At 38.7% G+C, this 15,802-nt stretch overlaps 1 protein-coding gene across 1 annotated transcript in view; it reads left to right on the top strand.

Annotated features, from left to right (window-relative positions):
• The first annotated feature begins 256 nt into the window (after positions 1 to 256).
• Positions 257 to 15,802, top strand: part of LOC150087930 (multidrug resistance-associated protein 1-like) — a 217,242-nt gene continuing 201,696 nt past the window's right edge. Inside the window, 1 exon segment of the mRNA XM_090369269.1 lies at positions 257 to 442. The gene's annotated coding sequence lies outside the window, so the exon portion shown is untranslated.

Here is a 15,802-nt window from a genome sequence, read left to right as displayed (position 1 = left end):
CACTGGTTTCCACTGCTATCTAACTTGCATATCAATTGTCAGTATAATTAATTATACTGACAGAGTAACAGTATAAGTGTTTCCATTATTCCATTATCCTATCTACGTGTATTTGTTTCAGTGCAGCAGCTCCTGTTTCTCCGTTAAATAAATGATTTTTTTTTTTTTTTTTTTTTTTATTTGGCCAAAGTTGTAATTTTCTTTATCATATAAGAACAATGTACCTAGTGAAATATAATCTTAGCAGCGAAGTCGGTCTGTTATCTAGCTATTCGCAAGAAAGCCTCCTGGAGACATGCCAAAGATAAAAGAAGGATAAAGAGATTTCTGAAGACGAAAGTTTCAAAAGACGTTGACAAGCAGAAATTTAGTAGGGAACCTGATGATAATATCGAACGAATGCAAATAACTATGTTCAGGTTACCAGACTTGTTCTCTTGAGGTAAGTGATTATATTTTGCATAAAATTTTCCTTTGTTTCCTACAAAATATTCCTAATGATATATGGCAACCTCGAGAATATGGTTCGGAATTAAATATTAATTTTAATTCGTTAAAAAAGTCAACAGCGAAGCTAATATGCATCATTTTTAACTGCAAAAGAATCGAGCCTGTAAACAACTTGCCCAGATATTTGTAATACATGGACAGCAGCAACTGTGTATTATATATACGCTGATAAAGGGGAGGTGTGTTTCAAATCGAAATTACTTAAAGGGTTCCACTATACCTACATCTTTCCTGCTATTGTAGAATTAAGTGTGCAAATAGAAATGTAGATGTTCGGGCAGCACCACAACCAAAGTGGTGGGGGAAGACGTTGTAAGGGTGCATCTACACCTTCAAAGAAATTTATATATTTTACTGTTATTACTGTTCACGCACTACTATTAAGTTTTATTACTGTCCACTTTAAGATACTATCAAAAAATAAAATTAAACTATAGTTAGTTTTGAAAATTAAATAGAAGTTGATGTTTTGTTATGTGCAATAATAAATTAATATAGCAGATGTACACATTGCCTCCCACACACACACACACAGAAATATCTGGTTAGGCCTTTGGTGCACTAGAAATTCATATTGGGGAGAGGAGTCCACTTAGCAGACCACATGAAATTATTTTCATTAGACTATTATGATACAGAGTACAGATTACATCTGAGTTGAATTGAACTTCCTATCGCAATATTTACTTGAACTTCCTATCACAATATCTACTTAAGGAGTCGAAATTGGAAATTTTACATTTTTAACAATCAAATACTCGTATATACGACTTTGCCAATGTGAGTGGAAGCCGAAATGACTTCCAGTGCTCTTCAGTCCATTCCGAGCCCTGATCTGCTTAAGAAAGACCAACGTTTTTGGATACAAAATTGAATCCCGAGCGGGGAACAATGTGGGACTAGGATACACGGTAGACTAATTCGCAAAAAGCTTTTGTTTATATCTCACCGCCTACGTCATTTATTGATGAACAACTATAATGACCTTTTCACGATACATTAAGTGTACATTAAAGGATAAAATTTTTCACTGAAATTTATGTTATTGAATACTGTAAATGATGTAATTATTTCTCCTTAAAAACTTCGCCCTCAAAAGCGTTTAAAGTTTTGTTCTTAAATCATATTTGTGTGTGTATGTGTTTCCTATCTTACATTGTGTCACGGGGTAAAGAGGTGAATGATTTCACTTTTATTCCTTTTTATCTAAAAGTTTATCTTTCTTGTACGAAGATAGGTCAATCAACGATTTCAACAATACGAGTAGAGTGAAGTGGCATTACCAGTTTAGCATTATTGGTGTTTGTTGATAAAGTCTACTTTGAAGCCGCCATAAGATCTATAGTTCCGATGCACTTCTTCGATTCTGGTTTCTCAATTTTGAAAATTAATACTGTATACAACAACTCTCCCCCCTCTTATCAAATTTACGCGTATAAGTTATACGATATTTGTATTCTTCATACATGACATAATACTGTGTACATTTGATGCGAACATCACACAATATACAAATACAACAGCCTACATGAGAGGCATGATCAAAATGTTTGGGGACTGCCCCTTTATATCTTGGAATTGCGTAGCGAATTGCAACTTGTTTGCAAATATGTTCAGCGACTCATCCAGAGAGTAACACACGAATCAACCGGGTGCTGTAATTAGTCTGAATTAGCGCACGTTGAATAGAAAGGTGTGTTATTTATTTCAAATTGGGAAAATTGTAGCAGAAACCGACGAAAAGTTAAAAACAACTTTCGGAGAAAATTCTGTGAGTCGTTCCCCAAAGTTTAAAGCTGTGGTCATACACACGGCAATGAATCGGAGGCGGAAAATTTTTATATTCGCAATATACAGATACAGCATGCTAATGCCTCATAGCCTTAGTTGCCTTGACACTTAACAACTCGCACGCATTTTAAAAGAGAAGCTTAGTTAAAAATACGACATAGCTTTCTTACTTCACAGAAAATGTACAGTTAATTACACAAAATGCACAGTATATGCGCAGAACTGTGGTCACTAAAATCCCACTGCGCGCGCGTAAACACACCCACAGAATATGCCGTTTTCAAATACTCTGTGAGCGCTTCTCGTGCGACAAAAACCTGTGTTCAGCTGTATAGCTGAACACAGGTTTTTGTCGCACGGTTTATGTAAATTACAGCTATTCCTCTATTTTTTATAAAATTAGATATAGTAGCTATCCTGCATGTTTTATTAATATTAAATTGCTTCAAATGCCCAATTTTGGTTAATTTGTTTCAATTTTATATACTTCAAATTTCACTAAACACGAATAAATAGCTTAAAATTGACTCTTCAGCTGTAATACATTTTAAATGTATAAGTTATGTGTTGTGCATAAATGCGACCACCAAAACCGCCTCCATTGAGTTCAACGGAGAGATCTGTAAAATCTTTGTATTAAACTTGTAAAATATTAAACCACTGTAACATTGAAATAATAAACGTTTCAAAAGATTCTAAAGAAGTTTCACTTAACTTCCGCTATGCGTGCTCAGAACAATTTTTTTCACCAGCTCAGACCTTAGCTCACTAAGTGACCGAGGAGTTGGCTATCGGCGTGCAATGGACATCTACACATATCCGAGCGGATTTAAGTATGGCGATAGCTTCAGTTTCAAGATATTCCTGCACCATTCGAGCTCTATAAGCAGTGACGTTGTGATTCATGAAAAGAAAATCTGGGCCAACCACACCCCTAAAAAATCGCACATAGGGTTCGAGGATCTGTTCTCGGTACCTCTGCGCAGTTACAGTATCCCTAACAAAAACATGAAAAAAAGATGCGGCCGTTTATCATTATTCCGCCCCACACGAGAATACCCCCGTCCACCGTAAGTGTACCTTTCTCTGACGTTAGAGGGATGGTACCGCATTCCTCGTCTCCAGATGAAATGACGTCTATAATCTGTTTGTAGGCTAAAACGGGACTCATCAGAGAACTGAACTGCACCCCATTTGTCAAGGCTCCAAGTCACATGTTCATGGCACCAGTTTCGATGAGCTCTGTGGTGGTTTGGGGTTAATGGGATTTTTTTTTATTTACATATATACAAATAAACATACACAAGCACTAATTGCAATCAGTCGATTCTGTTTAAGAATCTCCTTCAGATTATAAATTATGATTAATATATAATCAAAATTATGCAAAGCAATAAAACACTCAGACTCGATAGCAAAAAAAAAAAAAAAAAAAATATCCTGTGTAGCGGCGGCACCTGGAACATAGTTCAACTCCGCCAGTAATCACCGTAACATCAAAGGATTTCTGTAGTTTGCCCATACGTACATCACATATGGTTTGTATATGCCACCGTCAGCTGGGCAGCTGCAGAGGAGTGCCCATCCTCACCACGACAATATGGGCCTGTAGTATCCTAATTGCCCACCCAACAGTGAACCTGGCACATCGGGTGGGTAGGTTTATGTGCCACCGTCAGCTGCAAAGGGGGTGCCTGTCCTCACCGCGACAATATGGGCCTGCAGTATCCTAATTGTCCAAAAAGGGGCAGATCCCGCACCCATTGAAGGTAGTGCTATATCGGTGGGTGCGTGCAGATTTCTCTAGATGCCCAAACTAGGAAAAAAAGGAAGAAAAAAGGTAAATAAATACATTAATTCACTCAAGTCATCACTGAAGTCCTCGTGAATTTTTCTGTACTTCCAAGAAAGTCCCGAAGACCAGCAGGATGCAATAAGAAAGCATTCACTTTTGCGCCCTTAGAACTCCTCATGTAAGTTGTCAGCAACTGCCTTCTGTTGAAGTTTTCAACAGAAGAACTGTTGAAAATGCTTGAAATTGGAGACAGTTTCAATCATTTCCGCAATTCTGAACAGTTATTTCCAGAATTCTGAACAGTTTCAATCAGTTCAGAATTGGAGAGCTTTTTCCAGTAAGGAATTTCTAAAGTCATAATGATAAGGGCAGTGGAAGACAATGTGCATCCAGTCTTCAAGCTGTTGACAAAAGCAAGTGGCAGTATCTTCTAAACCGAATTGAACAAGTTTCGATTTGATGGAACTGTGCCCAGTGATTAGAAAGGACGTGTAGATATTAAGAGAGAACCAAGAAGAAATTCGCCGATCAGAAGCAAACAGTACCTTATTGACAAACTTGTACATGATTCTACCTTTGAGTGAAGTGTCCCATCGGTCTTGGGAGACGTTAAGTTCGGATCGGATAATGGGGTTAATAGGATACAAACCACTGACTTCTTTGTCAAAAAGCACAAGATTGACTTAATGCTTTTTGCACTCGCTGGTGTCACAAGAAAAAGTTAACGCGTTCATACAGGAACAAAGGAGGTTAATGGAGTCACTCAAACATGCAATGGTTTATTCTTTACCTGCGGCCGCAGCAACCTCAAAAGACAATTGATGACAGGACATCGTAGGGTTCCTTCTTACTGTTAGAACCAGATGGCGGTCTGTTGTGGTTGAAGTAGCCCTCGAGCAACTTTGGCCAGCTCTTCTTGTAATAGATCCAGTCTCCTGAAACTGCTTCCCTGCTGGTGCCCAGACGACATTGCATGCGTAACACATTAAGCCAACGTGCCATCACCGCCTGAGACTGCCCGGCTTCAAGTCGTCCAACGGCCCGCCATCTCAAAGAACAAAGAATCATCTAAACGACGATGACTTGCCATCCTGAGTACTGGAGATGTGGCTGTTCCACTGAACAAGCCAAAAAAAAAAAAAAAACGGGAATGAACTGATGTGGTCGCAACCCGCGTTTTCATATGCATGAATAATTTGCACAGTGTGCGGCTCTGTAAGGTGATAGATCAATTTATATTGGATACTCGGAATTTGCATGCCAGGATGCCTATTATATCATATATTCGCCTTTGGCGACACTGTTTTCACAAAAAAATATTTATGAAAACATTTTGTTCTGTTAATTTTGTCGAGCAGTGTATATATTGATGGCCAAATAATTAAATTCTGTTGCCATGTATGAAAATATTTGCGTGCTGTAATGAGATTCAATTAATTTGTTTTTTTTTTAACTAGAATTTTAAGAATTTTTTCGCCAACTTTGCATCAAAGACGACTCCTAGACCAGAACATGTTAAGACATGTGCACATAGAAATATCTTGTTTATACTCTGCACGAACACCGGGTCAGTGGGGTTTACAATAAATCATCAGTACGAACATTAATCGTATTTAGTAGTCACGGGCTTGAACCCCGTTCCACTCAAAGAGTGCGTGCTATTTGACTCTCGCTCCTGACCACTCAGCTACGTCAGGTAACAGGTTGACAACTAACGTGAACTTTCCTCGGTTAAATTATTGTAGCAGTCGCACTGATGTAGATAATTACCGATCTTGATTAGGGCTCTGCTGATTGAATGACTGATTGGTGCGTTTGTTGAAAGATATTTGCGATAAATATTTTCAGATAATGGGCGTAGCTTATGACGTCAGGTTTATTGGAGACAAGGAGGGGGATGTATAATGGTGGCGAAAAGAAACCTGGAGAGTACTCTTCCTACATGAATATTTCTGTAGGGGGAGTAAGATTTCTGCATAAAGGAATTTTTCTTGAATACTGGCAGCCGCCAGTATTCAAGTAAATGATAATTATTTCTTGATGTTTTGGTACAAAGAGTAAATATATCTGAACATATTTTACCATTTATCTGTAAGTGTCAGATAAATTGCGAAATGATGACGAAGTATAAGACCCGTTCATTCCATTAATCACAGAAGATGCACAAAATACAGAGTATATTTCAATTAAAATATATCAATTAAAATAATAAAAAAAAAACATTTATTAAAATTCTGGAGCAAACGAGTAGAGCACACACAGTGCGCCAATTAAATAACGAGACTGCGTGCGCTCTGCTTTTAGTATTAAAGAACGAGGCCAAAATAGTAAATGATTAGATCCGCTAGAGTGTGCGCTTTCCAACAAGTGCAAGTTGAAACCTGTTCGGTCAGTAGTTCGTGATTTATGACGGAAAGGGTAATAGTAGTTTTATGCATGTCGTCAGTAAATTGAAAATGGAGCAAAGAGTAATTATCAAATTTTATTGTAAATTGGGAAAAAGTGCTACGGAAACTTTTGATGATTTAAAAAAAGTTTATGGTGATGAATGTTTGTCTCGACCAAAAGTGTTTGAATGGTTGTTTCGTTTTCGTAAAGGACGTGAGTCGTTAGAGAATGAACCCCGACCTGGCCATGACAATGCACCCGCACATTCTGCCGTCAACATCAAAAAATTTTGGCAAAAAAAAAAATCGAGTCCAGTCATCGAATCCTCCTCCCCCCATATAATATCTGGATTTGTTTCCTGCAGATTACTTTTTATTCCCCAAAATGAAAACAGCCATGAAAGGAACGCGATACAGGACTCAGGCTGCAGTGACCGACCAGATGAAAGCGGTACCAGAAGAGGAGTTCCAGAAGTTGTTAGGAGCATTAGCAACTAAGGCCATATTGCTCCGTGGATATGCGGTGGTCATTCTCTGACCTTTTCGTATTTGGTGGTCACGGGCTCGAAACCGGGTCTAATCAAGAAGCGTGTGCTACGCACTGCTGCTCCTGCCCACCTGGCTACGGAAACGCCATTCCAGAAGTGTTTTCAAAACTTGTATAAAAGATGTAAACAGTGTGGACACATCGGAGGTGATTACTTCGAAAGTATATAACCTTACTTTGCCGTTAGTGTTATTCTTTCCTTTTTTTTTTTTTTTTTTTTTTTTTGTAGTAGCGTCAGTCTCGTTATTTAATTGGCACACTGTGTATTACAAAAAAATTAAGTTAATAATATGTTGTAAGCTACCTGCAGTGAAGTGAAAACAATTATTAATTAATGAATTGGTGAAAAGTTAAATTGGTTATTTGAATAATGAATAGAGTCAATAATAATAATAATTAAAACCCCTGGGGGAGAAATCCTCTGACTCAGTTTGCCCTATGAAAAGGTATTTAAGAGTTCATCCAATCACCAAGCATTCAAACTGAGATCTCTTCAATTAGTCCTACTAACTTGTTATGTGTGTCTGTGCAGTAGCACAGTGGTGTTGTCACCCTCCACCGGGTGGAAAGGCCCGGGTTCGAATCCCGTTGATGACACGAGGAACTTTAATTGGCTTTTTTCACTCCTTGGCTGAGTTAGTCGGTCTCAGGCGTAGAGAGCAACGTGTTTTTTTTTTTTTTTTTTTCCCAGAAACTGGGGTTTTTCCTCCAAGTAAACAGACAAATCGACCATAGAACACATGCAATTAACAGACATAAGACACAGCACGGCAGATGAATTTAATTATTTGGGTGGCCTAAATATAATAGTTTGGTTTAGTTTAACTTGTTATGGAGATGGCGTCGGAACCGTTGGTCAGACGGCTTTAGTTCAAAGTGCTCCGTATTTGTTCAATCAAAAAAGTAATTCAAAATCCTCAAACTGGACTTAATTTGTGTCCTTTGGATTCCCTAGGTGATGATGAGTCCCCAGATGTCTTTATATTGCCAAATTTCTAAGACGTTTTGAAATTATGACTATTTTACAAATTCTTGTTGTTGTCGTGGTCACTCACGAATGCCAGCGTTGTAAAGCCGTATAGGTTTGGCCGTTGTGTATTATTGGATTTTTTTTTTTCTTTTTTCTACTTACTGGTGATATATTCCTTGTAGTTTAATTTAGGTAATGAACATTGTACCCTGAACTTTCTACTGATCTCCGATTTTAAAATATATAATTTTTGAAATGTATAACTTAGTTAATTTAGAGTTATGGCTTACTATGTTTTTGTGTACAATAATTAATTACCTGGTGGCAGCTATATCCTCTTCCTTAAGTGTTGAGAACAAAGTCGTTTGTGACTTTGTGAAATGGTGAGAACAAAGTCATGTGACCACACTCTGAGAACAACCGCCTTTGTTCTCAGTGTCACGTGACCAGACACGTGATCCCCTGATTGGCCGAGGAAAACCGCTTACCAACGGAACTTAGTGACGTTGCTCAAGTGAACAGTGTCTCTATATCTAATATGCAAATGAGGAATGAATAATTAATGAGGTATATTAATTAATGATAGTATTAGGAAATGATGATGCAATAGTTATTCCATCCTTAATAACTTTTAGCTATAATAATCTGATTAATATGTCTAAAGTGTGCTGTGCATATTGCCGACTGTGACGTCACTCTGTCACATGGCACCCGTGTTACTAGTAAGTGTGGAAAAATAGTGCCCCTAACTGATTTCCTGAGAACTGCAAAATTCTGCTTTTTTTCCCTCCTCCTTTAGACCTCTCAGGAGAAATCGAATATTCTCAGGAGCAACCTGTTACAACTCCTTTACTGTAGCTTTATTGGTTTTTCACCCTAACCATACAACCCTTAGACATGAGTTCAAGAGATGTATCCTCATCGTCGGCTGACGAGGATGCTGCAGCAGAGGATTCAGACCACGTTGACCTCCAACCTCCCAAAGTCAACAAGTCCAAGAAAAAGAAAAGTAAGAGGAGAGCAAAAACCAGGACACCCCGGTCTCCTCAAACCATACTAGAATTTCTCCACAAAGTGCCTATTGATGAATCTGACCCTGTGGTCTCATCTAAATTTGAATTCAATACCTCAACGTCAGTAGCAGATCGCCTAGCCCCTGCCTCTCCTACTCTGAAATCTTCACAGGCAAGCCCTCCCTCCACTGGGAAGTTACAAACTACTCTCTCTCCAACAGCTCTAAGTGCTCCTGCCTCCCAGACAGCTTCAGGACCCACCCCCAATCTACTGAGATTTGTAGCACAGTACCTGCAACCAACCAATCAGCTAATCTTCTTACCCTATCAGGGACCGCCTAAGACCTGTTCTGCCAAACAACCAGAGGGACCTCCAACAGCATTAGATCAGGCTGTGGTGGCAGGCCTCCCCAATCCAGAAAACTAGCCGTTCCAGCACCTTCCTCATACCCTACAACTCACAAACCCATAGATGAAGACTCTCCAACCCATCAAATAATATCTGCTTTACATAGGAATCTTGTGACCTTTCTCAATCAAGATACTAGTCAAATCACCAGACAAGTGGCAAGTTATGTCCAGGAACTCTGGGCCATCCTTGAATCTATTACCACTGCCCTCATCGACATCGAAACACTAAAAGCCACTAATGAGGAACTCAAGACAAGAACCTCCATCCTTGAGAAGGTGCTGAACACTCTATCGAATCTTCCTACACCACAGTCTCCACAGCATACTCCCACATATGCACAGGCTTTGAGGAATCCAAACAACAAAGTCAAACTCAAAGGCCCTGCAACCTATAAAACAACCGCTGCCTAGAACACCAAACCTTGTGGTCCTGAGACGAGCAGAGATAGAAGGAACACAAACAAGTGAGAATTTTAAAACCACCATAATGAAAAAACTGAAGGATGATTTAAAGACAACAAAGATAAAAGCGATTCGAAAGCGAGTAATGTAGGGGTTATAATAGAAACAGAGTCAAGGGAGGATATTAAGAATATATTGGAATTCTTAATATTCCGGCAGTGATACCCAGATAGCCACACTGGGTATCACTGCCGAGCCACCCAAGAGAAGAGGGCCATCAATCTTAATTTTCGATGCAACACAGATGTGACACCCGCCCAACTTGCGGAGGAAGTCATAACACGTAATCTACAAGGGATAAATCAAAATATGACAAATCTTGTGCAACCAAGATATTCAAAAAAAGTCAAAGTCCAGAGAAATTGGATGGCATATACCCTATAATCTTAAGGTGGGAGAAAGTGAGTGCATTGAACCATTGAGGCTACTTTAGAGAGCATCACTGGACTCGGGAGTGATTCCGTTGGATTGGAAAAGTGCAAATGTATCTTCAGTACACAAGGGCGGTTCTAAGAGTGAAGTGGGAAATTACTGGCCGGTTAGTCTAACTTAGTAGTAGGGAAAATCATGGAGACAATGATCAAGGGTGGGATTCAGGATTATTTAGATGGAAATGGAATTCTGAAGGATATTCAGCATGGTTTTATAAAGGGAAAATCATGTTTAACTAATCTGGTTAGCTATTTTAACAGGGTCACTCATGAGCTGGATTTAGGGAATAATTTCGGCATTGTTTATTTAGATTTCAGCAAAGCATTTGACTCAGTCCCACGTGAGCAGTCAGTTTATAAGTTGGAACATATTATAATCGCAGGGAAAATCCTTGGATGGATAGTTGGGTGGCTTCAAGGCAGGAGGCAGAGGGTTGTGATAAATGGTTATTTCTCAGATTGGGTTGATGTAAGAAGTGGGGTTCCCCAAGTATCAGTATTAGGACCACTGTTTTTGATTTTCATAAATGACATTGATGAAGGGATAGAGGGTGTGATGTCTAAATTTGCAGAGGATGTAAAGATTGGTAGAGTAGTTAATAATTACCGCCAAGCAGAACTTCTTCAGAGTGACCTATATAGGTTTCAGGGATGATCAGAAAAGTGGCAGCAAAATTCAGCAAAATGCAAAGTCTTACAGCTGGGGAACAGGTGTAAGACAAAATAACTTATACACTTGGTGGAGTTGAACTAAAGGCAGTAGTAGAAGCAAGGGACTTGGGAGTTATGATACGGTCAGACATAAAGTTCTCCGAACATTGTAGACCGGTTGCAAGGAAGGCCATGGTGTCCTATCGATGATGTCCCATATGTGTTCGATAGGATTTAGATCGCTGGAACGGGCAGGCCAATTCATACGAACAATGTCCTCAATTTCCAAAAGCATATCAACAGCTGCAGTGCGATGGGGTGTGGCGTTATCATCCATAAACACGAACTTGCGGCCAATGGCACCTCGGAACAGACGCACATGGGGAAGAATTACCTCAGTACAGAAGTGTGCATCAGTTACAGTACCACCTTCCAGTATCTGGAGTTGTGTACATCCATCCAAGATAACGCCTCCCCAGACAAAAACACTTCGACGGCTATATCGATCCCTTTCAGTGATGTTTGTGGGGTGATACTGTATGCCAACCTCTCGCCTGATTATCTGACGTCCAGAATCGCTGCTGAGACTGAATCTACTCTCATCAGTAAAGAGTACCTTAAGTAAAGATCTTGTGGTTGTAACCTTTAGAAATAATGTTGGTCCTTAAGTTTTGCACACCAGTGTACTTACAGGGCATGGTGCTATCAGGGAAAAACAATCGCGGTTTGGGCTCAGCGAAAATCCCTATGCTTCTGTGGTGAACCTGAATCATGGGAACACCTAATATACAACTGCAGCTTGTATGGCAACCTTTGCTGCTGCCTGGTGGCCCAGCTCCAATACTCACCAAGAAACCAGGAACACCTAATCCTTATGGAAGAGAACGACTATAGAGTATTCGCACAATATGCTCAGGACCTCTTCATCAGGAGACGGATCTATCCACAACCTTAAAAACTGCCACTAAAACAACCTACCACTACTTACAAACCTGTTGTGACCACAACTACCCTTGATTAGAGTGAGACTCAATGATTAGAACTATCCTCAACGGGACTTTGTCCAATGAGTGACCCATAGCACTGCTTGCTGGAAAAAAAGCTACCCTTCTATCCACCACCATACAACAACCTATCCTGGACAGGAACAGGACAGTAAGTGATCCTCAGCACTGAGTAACCGAAAATTTGATTACAGACTGATAGCCGCAATCTCAACAGCAAGGACGGGATTTGTCCCAGGAGTGACCTACAACCCTAGCCGTCGAGATCCATTGCCAATGACCAACCTATAAATAGAACTACCACGGACTTGACCTCAACGCAGCTCTGCTGCCAATGCCATAGACAGTCCTATATCTGTGCTCTCTTGCACAGTACTATCTTTCCACTTTCCCTCAGAGGAGAGGAGAGGAGATGGTTTCACTGTCTTCTTCCCTCCTCGTCTCCCTCTTCCTCCTGGTGGCTTGACATGGTGACCTAAGTAATTAGGTCAGTGAAATTTAAATTTTTATATATCACCTGGTTTTGACGCATTATAGCCTTAGTTGCTAATGCATCAATAAAACCCAACAACCAACCTCCTGGTGGAACATGGGCCTGCTCCACTGACACACTCTACTGACCTCAGGGGTCACCTTCTCTATCAACCCCTTACTTCCTGTTTCTTCCCCGCCTTCAGTCTACCCCCTACTCTGTTCACTTTCACAGCGTAAGCCCCATACAGTTTAAACTTAAAACTTTCAAATTCCATTGTACAAGTATTCCCTCGGCCTATAACCCTTTCAGCGCTCAATACTACCGCGTTTTTTTTTTTTTTTTTTAGGTCCTAGCCACTGAAATCTCAGGAAACTAGGTGGTAGGACCTGCCAGAGTACTTATTTAAAATACTGGTGTACCTGGTCTGCCTCCACGGGGCCAAGTGTGGGCAATGGGCCCCAACGTCTAAATGGTCAGATGAACAACGGTACACGACACTACACGACAATGTATACTATGCGGAGATGGGGGAAACCCCTGGTGCCATCAGACCCTAAACACACTTTACACTTAACTGCTATTTATTTTAACAACCAAAGAGAGAAGTGTCTGGCTTAGACCAGTAGTGTAGTCGAGAAGGGAATGTTTAGGAGTTACACATTTTAGGGGATGGTTGTAACAACCATCCCCTAAAATGTGCAGGTTTTAAATATACAGTGTATTAGCAAGCAACTAAAAATTTTAGGAAAACTCGTTTCTCATACTATTTTAAATTATCATTAAAAATGCTCATCTCTTCACCTGAACGAAAAGCATTAAAAAAAACAAACCTATTCTATTTATCCTCCGGAATGACAACGACGATATAAGTCAGAGGATCGTGTTTAGTAGTTACGGGAGCTCGAGCCAGGTCAACTTAAACACTTCTGCTATTCTCCCCTGCGCTAACCATCCGTTAACGTCATTTTCTTTTCTTTGTTTCTCCAACCCATCACGTGGATTTTGATCCTGCCGGTACATTTCAAATTCTGGTTATGCTGCTAGTCTAAACTTAAGTAACAGCAAATTGATTTTCCAAGGAAAATTTAACGTTATAAATATATTTTCAGTAAATTGTTTTTGGCGTCATACTTTCTGTGGATTAGATATTTTCCATTATTCATGAGAGTTACTTTTGTTATTTATCAGAATTTCATTACATTAAATAACGCTAACGGTTTGCGGCCCAAATAACCATCACAACTCAGCAGTTTTTGTTATCTGCTATTGTCATAACTTGCTTAGCGAAGAATTTGAAATTCAAGTCCAGCTGCCCAATAAATTAATCTTATCTTTATTGCTTTCATGCCAAGGTTATAATCTGATAAAGTTTTCCTTTCATCTACAATGTCATTGTACATGTAGATGAATTGGCGCTCTTATTATTCTCAGTTGAAGATTATTGGTCAGCAAATGCATTATTTCTAATGCATCTGCTGACCAACAATCTTCAAATGAGAATAATATGAGCGCTAATTCATAATGAACTCATGATTGCTACTAAAAAAAAAAAAAAAAAAAACTTGTTTTACGTTTTTCATGGTACATATGAGCAATGTAATGAGAATGATGACGATTTACGATTTTATTCACTAATTTAAACCGTAAAGGCTCATTAATCAGAAACCTAATCTGTCTATTTCCAGACGAGATAATAAAGGTGAGCTCAACAAGTGAAAGTACCGGTATATCGCATGACTTAAATTAAATGAGAAAGCAATGACTTAGAGACCACCGTACTCTGGCCTTCTATCCTTTTCAATTTTTACAATTTTTGATAGGAAGAAGGAAAGTAAATATTAAACAATGCCTTTCCACATTATGGACACGGGAGATTGGATTTAGCATTTTTGAAAATAGTATTTTTTTTGTTTAGTTAGAAGTACAAATACTCACGCTATAATGAGCTTCAAGCGGTTTCTAAACAGATTACACTGTGATAAGCTGCCTTTACGAACACATCAGTCTTATTTTGCAATAAATGTAACTGCCATGTCATTATTTACTTCAAAATGCACCCAGTGCGCCTATTTATACACATAACCACAGTAATTAAATGAGAAAGCAAGAATCATCCAGAATCATGACGCTGAAGCGACGATTTATTAGTTCCCTATTTTCAACGCTTCTCAGTGTGACCAACTACTAAGATAGATATTTGCATTTCTCTGTAGTACATCTATAAAGGATTGCCCAAGGTAAATATATATATTTTTTATTCATAGTAGTGATTTGTTTAGAAACTTGCTGATCGAGTACGACATAAAAAAATAACATAAGAGAGAATCTTGCATGTTGTGTTTCAGAAGCATCACAAATTACGTCAATTTATTTCAGTTCTAGCAAGGAGTGGAGCAATTATAAGAAACCAGCCTCTAAAACTAAATTAGTAGTCCCCAAACTCCATTCCCGGAGCTACTGTAGCAGCCAAATTAAAATTATAAAAATAATTATTAATTAAAAAAATTAAATAATGTCGCAGCTAACGGAATGGGAAAATAGAGTGACCATCTTGAGCAGGAGGAGATAGAATGGAAAAGCATGTGTAAAAGTTCGAATAGAAACAATGACATTACAGAAAATAACTAATATCATACTATATTAAACTTTTTATTTGCCACAATATTAGGTAATACACGGAGAAAGCGATAAAATATAACTAAAATTTCCGTTGCTCAAAATCTGTAATGAAACGTTTCTGTGTTCCCAACCATCTTTAGTGCGACTAATTTTATCGTTTGTTCTTAATTTTGAGGACAAACATTAAAGATTGGATTAGATCAGAAAAAATCCCAGATTTTTAATTTTAATATAAAGAATAAATTAACCATTTTAGCCCACTGTGCGTATTTTAGTAGATCAGGTTAAAATAATCTCTGGTGACATCTGTTCATACGATTTTCAAGTAAATTTATTTGCGAAACATACATTTGGGACAAGAGTGAAAAGATTTTTTTTTTTCCTCCATATTTTGTCAATAGATATTGTTTCTGTCCAAATAAGAATAACCTTACTTCTCAAAAATATGTCGTGGGTTAATAAATACATCTGTAATTCGGGATCTGACAGTTAACGCTTGAAAGCAATTGTTCTTTTTCAAAATGAATTGACCACATAGTAAAACAGACTACAGAAAATTGGACCGCCATGTTAGTATAATAAGTTATCTGTTTATTCAGAGAGGCTACATAAAAACATGCAAATTGCCCTGTAAACACACACTCTACAGACATAATACACTTATAGTTATCAGCGTACACTTAGGGACTGTTAATACCAATATTAATATATTTTTCAATTAGACCCCGGGAGTTGG

This window comes from Mastigoproctus giganteus, chromosome 3 (genome assembly GCF_048544385.1).
Source record: "Mastigoproctus giganteus isolate SK-2022 chromosome 3, ASM4854438v1, whole genome shotgun sequence".
NCBI classification, from domain to species: domain Eukaryota; kingdom Metazoa; phylum Arthropoda; class Arachnida; order Uropygi; family Thelyphonidae; genus Mastigoproctus; species Mastigoproctus giganteus.
Note: the sequence above shows the minus strand (reverse complement) of the source record. Positions and strands in the feature narration are given on the sequence as shown.